Source organism: Petaurus breviceps, unplaced genomic scaffold, assembly GCF_028583685.1.
Source record: "Petaurus breviceps papuanus isolate PSGF00001 unplaced genomic scaffold, PetGlider_PUasm1.0 532, whole genome shotgun sequence".
NCBI classification, from domain to species: domain Eukaryota; kingdom Metazoa; phylum Chordata; class Mammalia; order Diprotodontia; family Petauridae; genus Petaurus; species Petaurus breviceps.
The window spans coordinates 715,291-731,032 of record NW_027186361.1 but is presented as its reverse complement, the minus strand read 5'-3'; positions in this window follow the sequence as shown (position 1 = coordinate 731,032).

Below are 15,742 nucleotides of genomic sequence, written 5' to 3'. Positions count from 1 at the left end.
CCAAGGGGCCGCCCCCTCCCTCCCCCGCCCCTGCCCCTTCTCTCTTCTCCCCTCCTCCTCTCCCCGCCAAACTCAGCCTGCCTTAGATCTTCCACCTCCTCCGAGGGGCCAGCGGGCTGAAAGCGGCCTTCAAGGCCGGCCCTTCCCCGCCTCAGGCTCCTCCTCCCTTGCTTCCCCTGCCACCCGGGCCCACGACCTCACTCTGAGGGCGGCGGGGGCTCAGGCTCCCCTCCAGGGCCTGGCCATGCCACCTTCCCCCTTCTCCTCCCCCCCACTGGGCTCCGTGGTACGTCCCGAGCTTGGCCCAATGGTCACACACACACCGCTGCCCCCCCTCCCATCCCCGAATCCCTAGTCCCGGGGTTGCGGGATAGGGAGCCCCCACCCCCACCCCCAAGCCCCGTGCCCTGCTCTGTCCCGGTTGCCCGCTGCAGTCCGCATCCAAACCCTGTGGGCGCGCGCGCGCTCATACACAACACATACACACACACCCCCAAACACGCTTACACGGACACACGCTTACACACACTCACCAGCTTACCCATTAACACACACACACGCGAGCGCACAGAGATATATTCACACACATACATGCTTACACACGCGCTAACAAACTCGCACTCCCGAGAGCGCACACACAAACACGCTTAAACGCAGACATACACACTTGCTCGAAGCAACTCACACGAGCACACAAGCCCCTCCACCTCCCAGCCCAGGACTCCAGCTGTCCCCAAGGGCCAGCAGGGATCCAGCCCTGGGGCTGCGGCACCTGCCATCACCGAAACCAAGTGCTGAGGGTTATGGGAGATGGGAGAGTAGATAGTAAGGCGGGCGGGCACAATTCAGGCGATCAGGGTCCAGCCCTGAGTCCCTGGAAAATTCCTTCTCCTCTAACCTAGGACACTGTAGGAGCGAGGTGTTCTTTTATACTCCTAAGGGAACCCCCGTTCAGGGAGTCAACCTTTCGGAACCATGGGGCGATCTGGCTGCTCCAGGCGTGGGGCTCAGAGCGTGTGCCCCCTTTTGTGTGGGCATCAGGGCTGCCGAGGGAGAAAGAGCCGGGGAGGGGGAGTAGGGAGGAGGGATGAGAAAGAGAAATGAGTAACCTTAAGCTCTCCTGTCTCTACAATTTGATTTCCTCTTATCCGTCACTCCTGACTTGGCAGGCTGAACCAACAAGGGGAGATGATGAAGTGTGACCCAGGGGCCCCAAAGCAAAGGCTTCCCCTTCCTTTCCCCAGCATCTTGTCCTCTCCTCCCCACCCACCATCCCCCTTTTCACTCTCTCTTCTCCCACCTAGTTGTTCTTTCTTCCTCTCTGTTAGAGGAGCAGCCTTGTAAGGCTTGGGTGTCTACTCGAGTGATGCAAGCTAGAAACTCAACTCCTTAGCTCTTCCTAAACTAGGAAAGTGTTAGACAAGCCTGGGATGGTGAGGAGAAGGGGAAAGGGCATGAGGGACTAGAAACAGGGGAACAAGTTGAGGGAGAGGTCAGGGAGAAGGAAAGACAGAAGAGGCAGGGAGAAAGAAAAGAAACAGGAGAAAGGCTAAAGAACCAGAGATGAGACAATGTGATATATTGGAAAGAGCACTCATATCCAGAATCAGACAGCCCGAGTCCAAATTCCAACCTGCCCTGTTATTTACTGCCTGTATGACCTTGGGCAAATCATTTATCTTTGGGTTTCACTTTCTACAAATGTAAATTGAGAGGACTGGACTAGCTGGCCTCTGAGATCCTTTCTAAGTGGACAATCCTAAAGGTGACAGAGGAGATGACAGATTTAGAGCTGGGGGGACTTTATAGGCCCTTGCATCCTACTCCTTCTTTGTACAAAGAAGGATACTGAGGCTCAGAATAGTCAGCTGACTTGCCCAATGTGCCACAGCTATCGTATCTCAGATGGGGCTTGAACCATCTTCCTGACCCAATATCTTACCCACTACCTCATTCTGTCTCTCATGGGAATGAATATGGGAGATGCCTCCCAAATGTATGCTATTTGGAAGAGAAAGAGAATGGGGGGGGGGGGGAGGAGGGGAAGAAAAACAATAGAGAGAAGGATCGATCAATCAATGAATATTTATTGCATACCTAGCACTGTGCTGGGTGCTGTGGAAATCGGGGAGGGTGCCTCGATGAGAGCTAGACAGATAGTGGTGATTAGAGAATGTTGTATAATGATGTGGGGAGCTAGTTATTGATGCAGTGCTGGGGAAGACCTGGGTGCAAATTTGACCTCCCACACTTAGTGGATGTATGACTCTGGGCAAGTCACTTCACCCAATTTGCCTCAGTCCTCATCTGTAAAATAAGCTGGAGGAGGAAATGGCAAACCAAATGGCCAATAAAACCCCAAATAGGGTCACAAAGAGTTGGACATGACTTAACAACAAAAATTTGAGGTGATAAGGGATAGGAACAGGATGTGGGATTCCTGTAGTATAGGGAACTCCCAGATCAGGAGGGAACTCCTGCAATGCAAATTGTGACCTCTTCTTCCATTTATAGTTTTAGGGAGTTGCCTGGGTTCTGAGAAGGTTAAGCAGCTGTTCAGTGTCATATAGCCAATATGTGTCAGAGACAGAACTTGAACCCTGGCTTTCCTGGCTCCGAGGCTAATTCCGTTGATTATACCACACTGCTTCAAATGAGTTGATGGGGGGAAATAGTTTTAGTCAGTCAAGCAAATAATTTAAAAGCATTTATTTTATTGTATTTTTTTGGAGGCAATCAGTGTTAAGTGACTTGCCCAGGGTCACACAGCTAGGAAGTGTCTGATTTAAACTCAAGTCTTCCAGAATCCAGGGCTGGCACTCTAGCCATTGTTTCACCTAGCCACCCCCACAAGCACTTATTAAATGACTACTATGAGCCAGGCACTGTCATAGAGTCTTGGAGCTGAGAGGGACCTTGGAAATAATCTGGTGCAACCCTGACATTTTATACCTCTGGGTATTTACAAACATGAAATGACTTGCTAAGGTCACTTAGCTAGGTAGTGAAAGAGTCAAGACTAGGGGTGGGAATGTCTGCTTGGAGATATAACTCTGAAGCTAGAGTGAAAGACCAGGACTGGAGACAGATCTAGAAATCATCAGATTACCACCTGTCCCTCCTCCACATGCCTCCTGCTTCCTTTGTCCCTATTATCCAGAACTATTGCTCTGAGTACTTACCCCTTCCCCTTACTACCTCCTTCCTCCCTACCCAACCCTTTCCCTGTCAAGCACCCAATCAATCAATCAACAAGCATTTATTCAGTTCCTACTTTATGTCAGGTGCTGGGGATGCAAAGATAAAAATGAGACAGTCTCTGACCTCGAGGCCCTTTCATGGGGGCAGAGTGGAGGGGGCAGATACATTATTAGGTGTATATGAAATACAGACAAAAAGAAATCCAAGGTCAGTTGGAGGAGGGTAATAGGGGACTAGCAATTGAGAGGATCAGGAATGGCTTCATGTAGGAAGTGTCACTTGAGCAGATTTTTGAAGGAAACAAGATTTTAGGAGGCAGAGGTTAAGTATGTTCCAGGCACAGGAATGCAAAAACCATCTCTGAAAGTTCTGTGTTGAATTAATTATATACATATACACCTACTATATACATATATACCCATAAGTGTATGTATATGTATATACATGCATATTTAAAAGCTAGCTGTGCATAATAGACACTCTTGGTTGCATGTACAATCCTTTATTTCTGTTCTATAACATATATGGAAAAGCTCGTTTTATTTTGGTGTTTGCTAATTTTTAAAAGGAAAAAAGAGAAACTAGAAGTCCAGTTTGACTGAGGGTGTGTGTGTGTGTGTGTGTAGGGCGGGTCCAAGGTTACTAATGTACAATAAGGTTAGAAAGGTAGATTAGGGCCAAGTTGTAAAGAACTTTAAAAGCCAAAAGAACTTAAATGAGATCCTAGAAGAAATAGGGAGCCATTTAGAGTTTACTGAGGAGGGTTGAAACCAAACATGGTGAAACTAATACTTTTTTAAAGATGCTTTTGTCATTAATTTGATGAACACAAATATTTCCATATACAAGAAGAACAGAAAAAGTTTGCATGTGGAATTGTGTATCTATTGCATACAGCTTGGTTTTTTTAAGTATATATTAAATATAATATGGCAGTACCCACACTACTCAGCTTGTCAGACCTTCTAGAAGAAAAATCATTCAACCCTTCCCTGGCTTCACTTCCCACCGGTCAGAGTCATGTAGATTTAGATCTAGAAGGTACCCCCCAAATCATCTAGTACAGGTAAGGAAACTGAGACCTAGGGAAGTGAGGTGATTTCCCAAGGTCTCTGGGGTAGCAAGTGTCAGAGGTGGGATGTGAATTCATGTCCTTTGATTCCACAATACCATGACCCTTGAGTTGTTCCTCTATCCATGAATTCCTCACAGCCATTCTGCCCTACTAATCCTTAGAGAGGGCAACTAGGTGGCACTGTAGTGGATAGAGAGCCAGGTCTGGAATCAGGAAGGCTCCTTTTTCTGAGTTCAAATCAGGCCTCAGACACTTACTAGCTGTGTGACCCTGGGCAAGTCACTTTACCCCTGTTTGCCTGAGTTTCCTCATCTGTCAAATGAGCTGGAAAAGGAAATGGCAAACCAGTATCTCTACCAAGATAACCCCAAATGGGATCCCAAAGAGTCAGATATGACTGAAAACAACTAATCAGCAACAACCCTTGGATAAACCCCACTATCCACTTTTTCTCTCCCAGTGGAAGTTATGAAACCGTGCTGATGGGGTTCACTACAAATCTGGACCATCTACTGAGCCCTTACTGCTATGTAGCAATCATGTCTTTTTGACTCCCTGTCATGCCCTCCACAGCAACTGTCCCAAACCTTCTTCACTCTCCTCCATTCATACCCCCCATGCTCACTGTCAGCAAATGACCTCAAAACCTACTTTGCAGAGATCAAGGCCATCTGACATGAGCTTCCTTCAAGTTCCCTCCTCCATTCTTCCTATGGCCTCTTTTACCCTCATTTCTTTCTCCTCCAGCCTAAGAAGGAGCAGAAGTCTCCCTTGTAAAGGTCAACCCCTCCACTAATGCCCTTGATCTCATCTTCTGTCTTCTCTTACAGGAGCCTGCTCCATTAACCATCCCCTCTCTTTCATCTTCAACGTCTCCCTGACCCTCTGACTTCAGTCCTTCTACTTACCAATCCCTTTTTATGTTTAGGTTGTCCCTACCCTTGCAAGAAATCTCTCTGACGGACGGCCGCTACCCCCAGAAAATTACGTTATTTCTCTTCTTCACAGCCAGATTTCTAGAAAGAGTAGTGACTACCAGTGCCCCACCAGCTACTCCTTCCTCAACTCCTTCTAATCTGGTTTTGGATCACTGTCCTTCTCTGACACTGCTTTCCTCAAGGTCAGTAATCCATCTCAATGTATTTGTTCTCAGTCACCAGGCTCCTTGATAACACTGCAATACCTACCACTATTGACCTCTCCTTTCTTATCATAGGACTAGAGATCTGCCCTGGGAAAGGCAGGGGGCTATTTGAGGCTATTGAGTCCAGCCCCTTTGTTATACAGAGGAGGAAACTGAGGCACACAGAAATGGATTTACTTGCTCAGAATCACACAACTAGTAAGTATCTAAGGTTGGATTTGAGCCCAGGTCTTCCGGACCCTAAACCTAGTGTTCTATCCATTGTACCACACTGCTTCTTTTCTTAGTACTCTCTCTCTTGCTTTGATATTAGTCTGCCAGGCATCGTGCTAAGCACTAAGGATACAAAGAAAGGGGGAAAATGTTCCTGCCCTCAAAGGAGATTTCCTTCTAATCTGGAAGACAGGAAGTAAATAATTAGGTAGAGACAAGTTGTGTACAGAATGGATGGGAGGTAATCTCAGAGGAGAAGGGATCAGTAGCTAGGAAGCCAGGAAAAGGCCTCCTCTTAAAAATGGACTTTCAGCGGATTCTGGAATGAAGCCAGGGAAAAGAAAAGGCATAAGTGAGAAGGGGAGGATTCCAAGCATGGGAGAAAGCCAGGAGACAAAATGCTGTCTGTGAGGAATATCAAGGAGGACAGTGTAGATGGATCATGAAATGTATAGAGGGGAGAGATATGTAACAAGACTGGGAAGTGTAATGGGAATGTAAATTTGTAAGATCTTCCCTGCCCCTAGGCTAAAGTGCACCAGAAGCCTGGGGTGGGAGGCTTGGTTTTCAGTAGATACTTCTTGATTGGCCAGTGAGTCAATAAGGTTGTTACATTCCCTGAGCCAAGAGAAGGCTATATAAGCCCTGATGTGAGGCTTTGTTTTGGGGCTCACTTTGAGAAATGTTCTGTGATTTGATCTGGATTCTGGGAAGCCATTGTCCAGAGCCCCCCGGCTTTGAAAAACTCAGATGTTGAAACCCAGATGTTGATTTGGTATGGATGTAATGGTTGGACAGCTTGGAAAGCTGTCTACTTGATCTGTTTCTGTCTTGATAATTCAGCCTGTATACTTTGAAGTTCGGGGTGCTGACCTTTTTCCCCTGAACTAGGTAAATGATACATGTTTGGCTGATTAAAGTAAGCTTTTTAACCCATTTTGAGTTGCTTTCCTTTATCAAAGCAGATCCAAGAACCTGTGTTGGCAGCAAACCCTGAGGACGCTTGGGGTGCTTGCTGCTACAGGAAGGTAGGAAGGAACTAGGCTCTGAAGAGCTCAATGTGCCAATCAGAGATATTTCTATTTGATCCTTAAAGTAGTAAAGAGCCATTGAAAGTCATCAAGGAGGGGAAGGTGACATGGTCAGAATTTTGTTGTTCAGCCGTTTTAGTCACTTCAGACTCTTTGTGACCCCATTTTGGGTTTTTGGGCAGAGACACTGGAGTGGTTTGCCATGTCCTTCTCCAGTTCATTTTTCAGATGAGAAACTGAGACAGAGTTAAATGACTTTCTCAGGGTGAAACAGCTAGGAAGTGTCTTGTCACTGGACTTCAATGACTGGAGGTCCAGTTCACATGTAAATCAAGACATCACGCTCGTGCTGCTCTTCCAGAGCAAAGGACAGACAACAGTATTGGTGTGATGGCTGTGTGAGTGGAGAATAGGAGACATATAGGAGAAGGTAGAAATGGTAGGAGACTTGATGGGGGAATTGAGGCAATTAGGACAGCAAGTGGTTAATTGTGGGAATGGAGTGAACCTCACTGACTCCATCTTGTGACTCAATCCTGGAGCTAGCTCAGTGCCCTCTCTTTTCAATAATGGGTCTAATCCAAATTCTGTCTTGTGAGAAAACTTTATCCAATTGTGGAAACTGGGAGAAAATCTTATTGTATTGTTTGAGCCTAGCCTAGCATAGGTGGGAAGCTGGAGGACCTCTCCCTGCTGCTTAGAGACCCTTAACCAAGCACCTAGGTTATGCTGACCAAAAACCTAGTCAGAGCCAAAGATTGGTGCAAAGAGTTTTCTCACAGTTGTACATCTCAAGCAACCCATATGTCTTATCTGAAAACTGGCCCCATACTGATCGATCAGTCATTGTTTCCAAGTACCTTTGGTTGTTTACAGATACCTGGGGGGAATGGGACACCTCTTCTTCTGCATTCAGAGAATTGTACCTGTTCACTCTCCCCCTCCCAACTTGGAAAGTCCCAAATCTTTCCTCCTATTAGAAATCAGATCCCCTCCTCCCTTAGCCATACACCAAGATGGCAACCTCTCTCCTAACTCTTCTGTTTAGACACCTCTTGGGCCTCACACCTGTCAGAGGGGTCAACTAGGTGCAGGCTACTCCCCGGGCTCTATGCACCAAAGCTCCCCCTAAGGAAGAATCTTCCATTCCTGTCTCCTTCTATCAGGATGCTCCTTGGGAATATCTGGAAACTGAAGAATACCTGGCTCGATATGGCTCTGTAGCAGCAAGCACCCCAGCGTCCCCCGGGACGCTGCCAATACAGGTTCTTGGATCTGCTTTGATAAAGGAAAGCAACTCAAAATGGGTTAACAAACTTACTTTAATTAGTCAAATATGTATCGTTTACCTAGTTCAGGGGAAAAAGGTCAGCATCCCAAACTTCAGAGTATACAGACAGAAATATCAAGACAGAGAGAAACAGATCAAGTAGACTATCCAACCATTACATCCGTACCAAATCAACATCTGGGTTTTTCAAAGGGGGGAGGGCTCTCAACAATGGCTTCCCAGAGTCTCATCTGATCAAATCACAGAACACTTCTCAAAGTGAGCCCCAAAACAAAGCCTCAAATCAGGGTTTATATAGCCTTCTCCTGGCTCAGAGAATGTAACAACTTTCTGGACCCACTGGCCAATCAAAAAGTATCTACTGAAAAACAAACCTCCCACCTCAGGCTCCAGGTGCACTTTAGCCTAGGGGCAGGGAAGATCTTTAAAAATTTATATTCCCATTACAGGCTCCCTCCCAGTCTAGGCTGACTATCTATGAAACCACAAAGGTGGTATCCCATCACAGCGAACCCGTAAGACATGCACTCAAGGGAACAAAGTTGCTGGGAACCCTTGCCCTATCTGCCGTGATCAGAAGCTCCATGTGGACTTTAGAAATGTGAAGCTCTTGGAACAGTTTGTGTGTGCTCACATAGGTGTCATCTTCCATGCCCCATACACAGGTGTCTGTATAAAGCAGCGTAAGAAGCTGACATAGTCTATCCTGAAGGCCAGAGACCATAATTTTCTCAGTTACCACATCCCACTGGTACAGGCACGAGATACTGATTTCAGCAACTCCCATGGAGCTGTGGGCTGTACCCCAGTGGCTCCTGGTATCCATGGTACAATTGGCAACAGCCACCTGAGAGAGAGCTGGCCCGTCTTCAAAGGCTATATCGAGGCCACCTTAAGGAAGAGAGTGGACCCCCACCAGAAACGATGCCCATACTTGCATCTCAAACTAATATTCTCCCTGAGGAAGAGGAATCTACAAGTCTCCCCTAGAAAGGAAGTGGTGGATATACTCTGTGGTGCTCCAGAGCTTAAGGATGGATGTTAGAAAGTCCTCATGCCTAAATTGAACTGATTTTTATCCCTACCTTTTTTAGAAATGGGTAGTATAATGGCAAGCTCTGACCTAGAGGAAAAGAGAAAACAGGGAGAAGGTAAAATGAAGCATTGTCTGAATAAATGTTTTTGGTCGACTTCATGCTGCTTCCCCCACCCCATATTTTTAAGTTTCAGGGGTAGGGGGTGCCTAACTTGTCAAGTCAACCCTTTATAATAAAAATTCTTTTATTAAAAAAAAGAAATCAGATTGCCTAATTTTGTACCCTGGTTAATTGTTTCCTTTTTATTCATTGGTCTTATTTGATTAATTGTTTTTAATTTATAAAAGTCTGTCTCTCCCTGTACCATATTTGAGGTCCAGCCCTAAGTTGAAGAAGGGGCCTGATCATGATCTGTTGGGCAGTTGAAACCTTTGTTTCTTGTCATTTCACCTTTCACCCTCCACATTACCAACAGATTGGATGTGTGAGGTGAGTGCAAGGGAGTTCAGGATCTGATTAGAGGTAGAGAGCCTAAGGGAGCTTGGGCTTTGCTTGCAGCCAGGGTTGTCTTTGCTTCTGACTCTCCCTCCCCTCCTGGAGAAGGAAGTCTCCTAGGGCCTGTAAGGAGCTGCCCATCAGCTCCAAGCACCACTGTCTTGCATAAGAAGCCTGTCAGAGTCTCCGAGGAGGGAACAGGGAAGCTGGTGTTGAGAAATCAGCTGCAGCTCAGTGCTCAGGATGAAGGACAAGCCCCTCTCTTCCACCTTCTTTCTTCTGCCTAGAATTCTCTCCCACAATTTCCACATCACCAAAAGGGATCAATTCTGGGAAAGAGTCTGCTTGCCATAGTCATTTCCATAGTTTGGTGTCTCTTGGGGGATGGAGGAGGGAGGGAACAAGTTTGTATTAAGCACCCTTGTATACCAGGCCCTGTCCTAAGTGTTTTTACAAATATTAACTCTTTTGATTTTCTCAATCATTCTAGAAGGGAGGTACTATTATTATGCCCATTTTACAGCTGAGGAAACTGAACCAGACTATGGTTAAGTGACTTGCCCAGAGTCCCACAGCTAGTAAGTGACTGAGACCAGGTTTGAACTCAAGTCTTCCTGATTCCAAGCCCAGAGCTCTATTCATTGCACCACCCAGCCACATAGTTGATGGCCTTGTACAGCTGTATATCTCCTTAAACTCAACATATCCCAAAAACATGGTCTTCCCCTTTCAACCGGGCCCCTTTGAACTTCCATATTTCTGTTGCTAGTGCTTTCATTTTCTCATTCTTCCCTCTCCCTCAACCCCCACATCTCATTAGTTTCCAAGCCCCATCTCTTGGTCTCCCATTCTTCCCTCCTCCCAGTGCCATCCTAGTTTGGGCTCTCCTTATGTCTTACCTCAATAATTCTCATTACCTCTCATTGGCTACCCTGTTCCCAGGGTCTTTCACCCCATTGCCAAAGTTATCTTCCAAAGGAGCAGGCTTGGTCATAGCAATCCCTACTCAATGGCTCTCCATTGTTTAGAGGATAAAATGCAGATCCCAGGGTTTGGAGGCTCCTCGATCTGACTCCAACTTCCCTTTCTTCCTTTTGCTTTTTTCCCAATTCAGCAAACATTTCCTAAATATTTACTGTGTGCCAAGAATACCTCTGGGTGGGGAGAGAGCAGCTAGCAAAGTTTAAATGACACAGTCCAGAATTCATGGAATTTGTAGTCTAGTGGGGAATACAACCCACACAGATGAGTATTACACAAACTTATATATGACTGACCTCATTTCCTGGTCACATATATCCTTGATAACATTTTTTTGTTGTACAATGGAAAGAGCACTGGCTTTAGAGACACAGGGACTGAGTTCAAATCTGGACTCTGGGATCCCTTCCAGTGTAAAACTAAGATCCTATGTGTGACCTTGGACAAGGCTTTTCATTTTGCTGGGCCTCAGTTTCCTCATCTGTCAAATACTAGACTTGGGAAAGATGGCTTCTGAAGTTTCTTCCAGCTCTAGGTCTATGAGCCTTTCACATCATGTCTTGATGGAAAGTTGACCTGAATATGTCCCAGCCTACATCCACCCACCCCATGACTTTTCATCAACCTTTCAGTTAGCTGTGATTCCTTGACGATTGTACAGCTCCATGACAGACATAGCATCAGGAGAGAGGACACTGGAGTCTTAAGGTTGAGCTTCTGCAGCTTGGGATCATTGAAAAGCATTTCCCAGCCACAGTCCAGTGCAATCTCACCCTTCTATTCAGGCTTAGGCCCATGGTCAGTGCTTTTCCAGGAAACACATCCTAGGTCCAATCTATCTTTCCACCTTTCCCATAGTTCTGAATTCAAGCCAAGTCCTTCCTTTATATGCATGTCTTATATCCCCAACTAGATGGAAAGTTCCTTGATTGTATCTCATTCTTCTTTGTATCAAAAGCAACCAGCAAGGGGGGGGGGGTGTCCTGAGCATAGTGAATAAATTACTGTTTGTTTCATTGTTGTTGCTGGATTGTCATTATTGACATGGCGAAAACAGTGCCTACACCTTCTCTGGGGCAACTACCGTGTTTCCCCGATAATAAGACACTGTCTTATTAATTTTTTTGGAAAGAAAAACACCAGAGGGCTTATTTTCAGGGGAGGGCTTATGTTGTCCTGCCTCAGCTCTCCTCCGCGGCACTGCTCTCAATGGCGCCAGCAAGCAAATCACTGGGGAAGAACAGGATGACGTGCTCACTGCTGCAGCTCTGGATGCAGCTCGGAGCGCGGCATGTGTTTTACGGGGGGGGGGGGGACAGTGCATACAGAGGGTACTGTAATGTAGCGTGTAGCGCAGGGGATCACCTTCTCTACAGTAGCAATCTCAATAGGGCTTATTTTCGGGGGAGGGCTTATTTTAGAGGAATCTTACACGGTAAGGGGAGGGCTTATTTTCAGGATAGGTCTTATTATCGGGGAAACACGGTAGGTGGTGCTGTAATGCATAAAGTGACCAGTCTGGAGTCAGGAAAACATGAGTTCAAATCCAATCTCAGATTCTAGCTGTGTGATCCTGGTCAAGTCACTTCACTTACAGTTTCCTCATCTGTAAAATGAACTAGAAGGAAATAGCAAACTACTCCAGTATCTTTGCCAAGAAAACCCCAAATGGGGTCACTAAGAGCAAGACATGACTGAACAACAATGACAGACCTGCACTGGTGAACCTGATCATGTGCCACTGAAAAGTGGTACCCAGAAAGACCTCAACTGAATCAATCATGTGGGGTGGCCACCCACATGGCAGCCCACACTGTGACAGCCAGTTGGAAGGAGTCCTCCCCTCTGGCCATTGTCTCTGTGATTCTGTATCTCATTTCCCTACACTGAGACACAGACATTGGACTCCTGGGTCAGACTGAATGATTCTTAGAGTTATCCAGTAATCTGTACCACTCTGCCCAGAATCAAGGGCTTTGATCTCTGGCCTAAGATGGGGATGGCCCATCTAGGTCCCCAGGGAATTGGTTTCATTGTAGATCCCTGATGGCTCATCCATTCTGTTGAGGGTAGGAGGTCCACTTGGAGTGTCATCTAGAAGGGGGCAGTGATGACATCTGAATCAAAAGCTGATCTCCGAGATGAGCTCATCTGAGACACGCCGACCCCTACCATTGCCTTAACTTAGAAGGAGCCCTGAAAAGCAGGGTGAACTTGTTCAAGAGCTGCCAGTGTTGTTAAATATATGAAAATGGATGAGATCTTTGAGGGAGAAGAAAAGGAGAAAATGGAGAAGAGGCAGAGATTGGAAGGGTTCCTATTTCAAACACCCCCTAGCATCCTGTTGCTTATGCAAACTACGAGTCCTCATAGTGGGTGACTCCAAATGCCATGACAATTCTGAGATTCAACATTGACTTTCCTCTCTTTGTTTAGTGTTTTCAGAAGGCAGGCAGGCAGGATGAGAGAGATGGAGCTGAAAGGGGCCTCAGAGGCCATCTGGTCCTATGTTTCACTCTTCTGGGTCTCAGTTTCCTCCTCTGTAAAAGGAGGGGGTTGAACTCTGAGATCCCTTCAAGATTTAGATTTATGATTCTCTAAGCCTTGGTCCGAGGGAGGTATGAACCCAGGATGAGTTATTCCAATGAGGGTGGGTCCAAAGCCTAATGAAATGGAAGGAGTGGAGGGAGAAGAGGGAAGAAGCCATTTTTTCACATGCTGTGGAGACACAAAAGTAGGAGCTATAATGATCCTGGGAAGGGGGGTCAAAAAGAGATCCCTTTCTGCCTCAAAAATTCCTATATTCCTCACTTAGTAACTTTTGAGTTTATAATGTGAGGAATAATTGACTTTGAGCCCATTTCTCAGATGAGACCTGGTGAGCAAGGCCAGACAGGGAAGGTAGGGTTGGATGACCTTGTCATCACCACTAACTTAACCAGGTCTTCTGCCTGACACCTGGAGTGGGGAACGATGATTTAGGTCAATGCTTCACTTCAACAGCCATGAAAGCATCAGACTTTGCCAAGTCTGCCCCGGAATGGCTTCCCAGATTGACAATCCAGTTGGGGAGAGGGGAAGTTCCTAACACTACAAGCTTTGTAATCTCATCCTATAATGAATGCTATAGAAAAGAAATAAGGCACACTCATTGTACCACTGGTTCTTATGGTAGAGAAGCTAGGAAAATGAGCCTCCTACCAGCTGAGGACTCAGTATCCATGTCAGACCCAGCGGACATGTTACATAGACAGAAATACAGGAAAAAGGAATTTGAAGATTCCAAAGGTAACAAGATTGATAGGTCCAAGGATTCCCGCAATTAGGAAGAAGAGTCCAAAGAAAAAACGAAGGGGCACTAGCCAGCTACGAGGACCAGGATCTTTGTTCTGAGGAGCTTGGCCCCTACAGCCAAGAATATTGTGCTGGGGAGATGAGAGGCTTTAGCAGCCAAGGCTCTCCTGGCACCAGAAGGGCAGGATTTTTGCTGGTTCCTGGGGCAAGGGTTTTTTATTTCTTCGAAAGGAACTGGTGATGGGGGTGGGGGGGAGAGAAGGAAGGGGGACTATGACTGTGAGCTTTAAGCTAAAGAAAATATGGCAACGTGGTCTCTTCCCTGAGGAAGGGCCAGCTGAGGATTTCAGCTAAGAGAGATGCTGTTCCTTCCATTTGTATGTGGCATGGTGCTTGATACTGCCCGGGGCTATTGAATTTGTGAAGTGGTCTGTTGCAAGGCTTTTTCAGAATAATTAGATGGGTGAGCAATGTAAAGCAATGGGCCTTTTTCTTTGGAGGCGACTTCTAGCCTCACAAAGGAGGAATCTAACCCTGATAAATATATTTATAGATGGATATTTTCTACATGTTAAGAGACAGAGCATGGACGTGGCACTAGCCTCGGGTCTAACTATGGCCCATAGGAAGTCTGGATTTGAAAACTTCTGATTTCACTTCCAACCTCAACTAGGTGGTTTTGTTGAAAGTAGGGAGGAGCAAGGTAGGTGAGTTACACACTCTGCGGCTGCCAGTTTTGGGGAGCAGCTGGACTCTGTCAGTGTTGATTAGAGAGGGACAGTGCTTTGGATCTGGGACCAGGAATCCTGACTCTAGCAGCCTTTGTTAGCAAGTCATTCCACCTCAGTTTACCCCTCCGTCAAAATGGGTGCAATAATTTTAGTGAATATCTGCATAGATTTTTATATACACATCATCTCATTTGAGTCTTAGAAATACCACATTACACCCCACCGCCATCCCTCACCCCCACGTTTCCTCCAAGGTGGAAACTAAGGTTCAGAGAGGCTAAGTAATTGGCCATTGGTCACACAGCTAGTGCTAGTCAGCATCAGAGTCTGAACTTGAACCCAGGTCTTACCTAACTACCATTGTGGCATACTTAAAAAAATTACATTCTATCTTTTGATTTTTGATTGTCATCATTCCCATATATATTCTTTCCCCTCCCCTACTTCCTTTGCAACAAAGGTTAAAAGAGAGAGAAAAAAACCCAGCAAAATCAACCTGCACACCAGCTGAATCTGATGGCATATGTAATATTCCACTTCCATTGTCCCCCACATCTTTGAAGGAGGTGAGGAAATCATCATATTTTCTTCCTATAAAAATGTTGCGTTGATGATCTTTCCTCTTACGATATCATTATCATTTCCCAGTGACTCCTACCTACCATCACCAGTAGAACCCACCCTTGACCAAATGAGTTCAGTACAGTTAAGCAAAAGAAATCATCCTATTGATCAGGTATCTGACAATGTATGCCTCATTCTGCACCTGTAATCCACCACCACTCTACTGAGGCATGCTTTATCATCAGCTCTCAGAATTCAAGATTGGTCCTCTCTGCATTGATCAGTTCTAATCTTTTAATGATGTTTTCCTTTGCATTTCTGCCCAGCACACTTTGCACTTTCATGAAACGAATTTGCATAATTACCTCCTCTTTGCCTACTTGCCAGAGTATCTCAAGGATCAAAAGAGCTGGTGTGTATAAAACACTATAGAAATATCACCTCCAGGGCTTATTAAAAGTGGAGAGAACCAAGCTGTAGATTTCACCTGAAGAGACTAGGGAACATTTCCCAGGGTCCACCTTGGAGATAAATAAATCTTGAAGATGTTACTGTTCCTGTTCATCCTTCACTTTCAAAGAGGACTGATAACACAGAGTGATGTTTTGACTCCTGCCAGAATTGGATTTAAGTGAGACAAAGTCATCAGCCTTACTCTCTCTTCCAGAGTCATCAAAACCCAGTG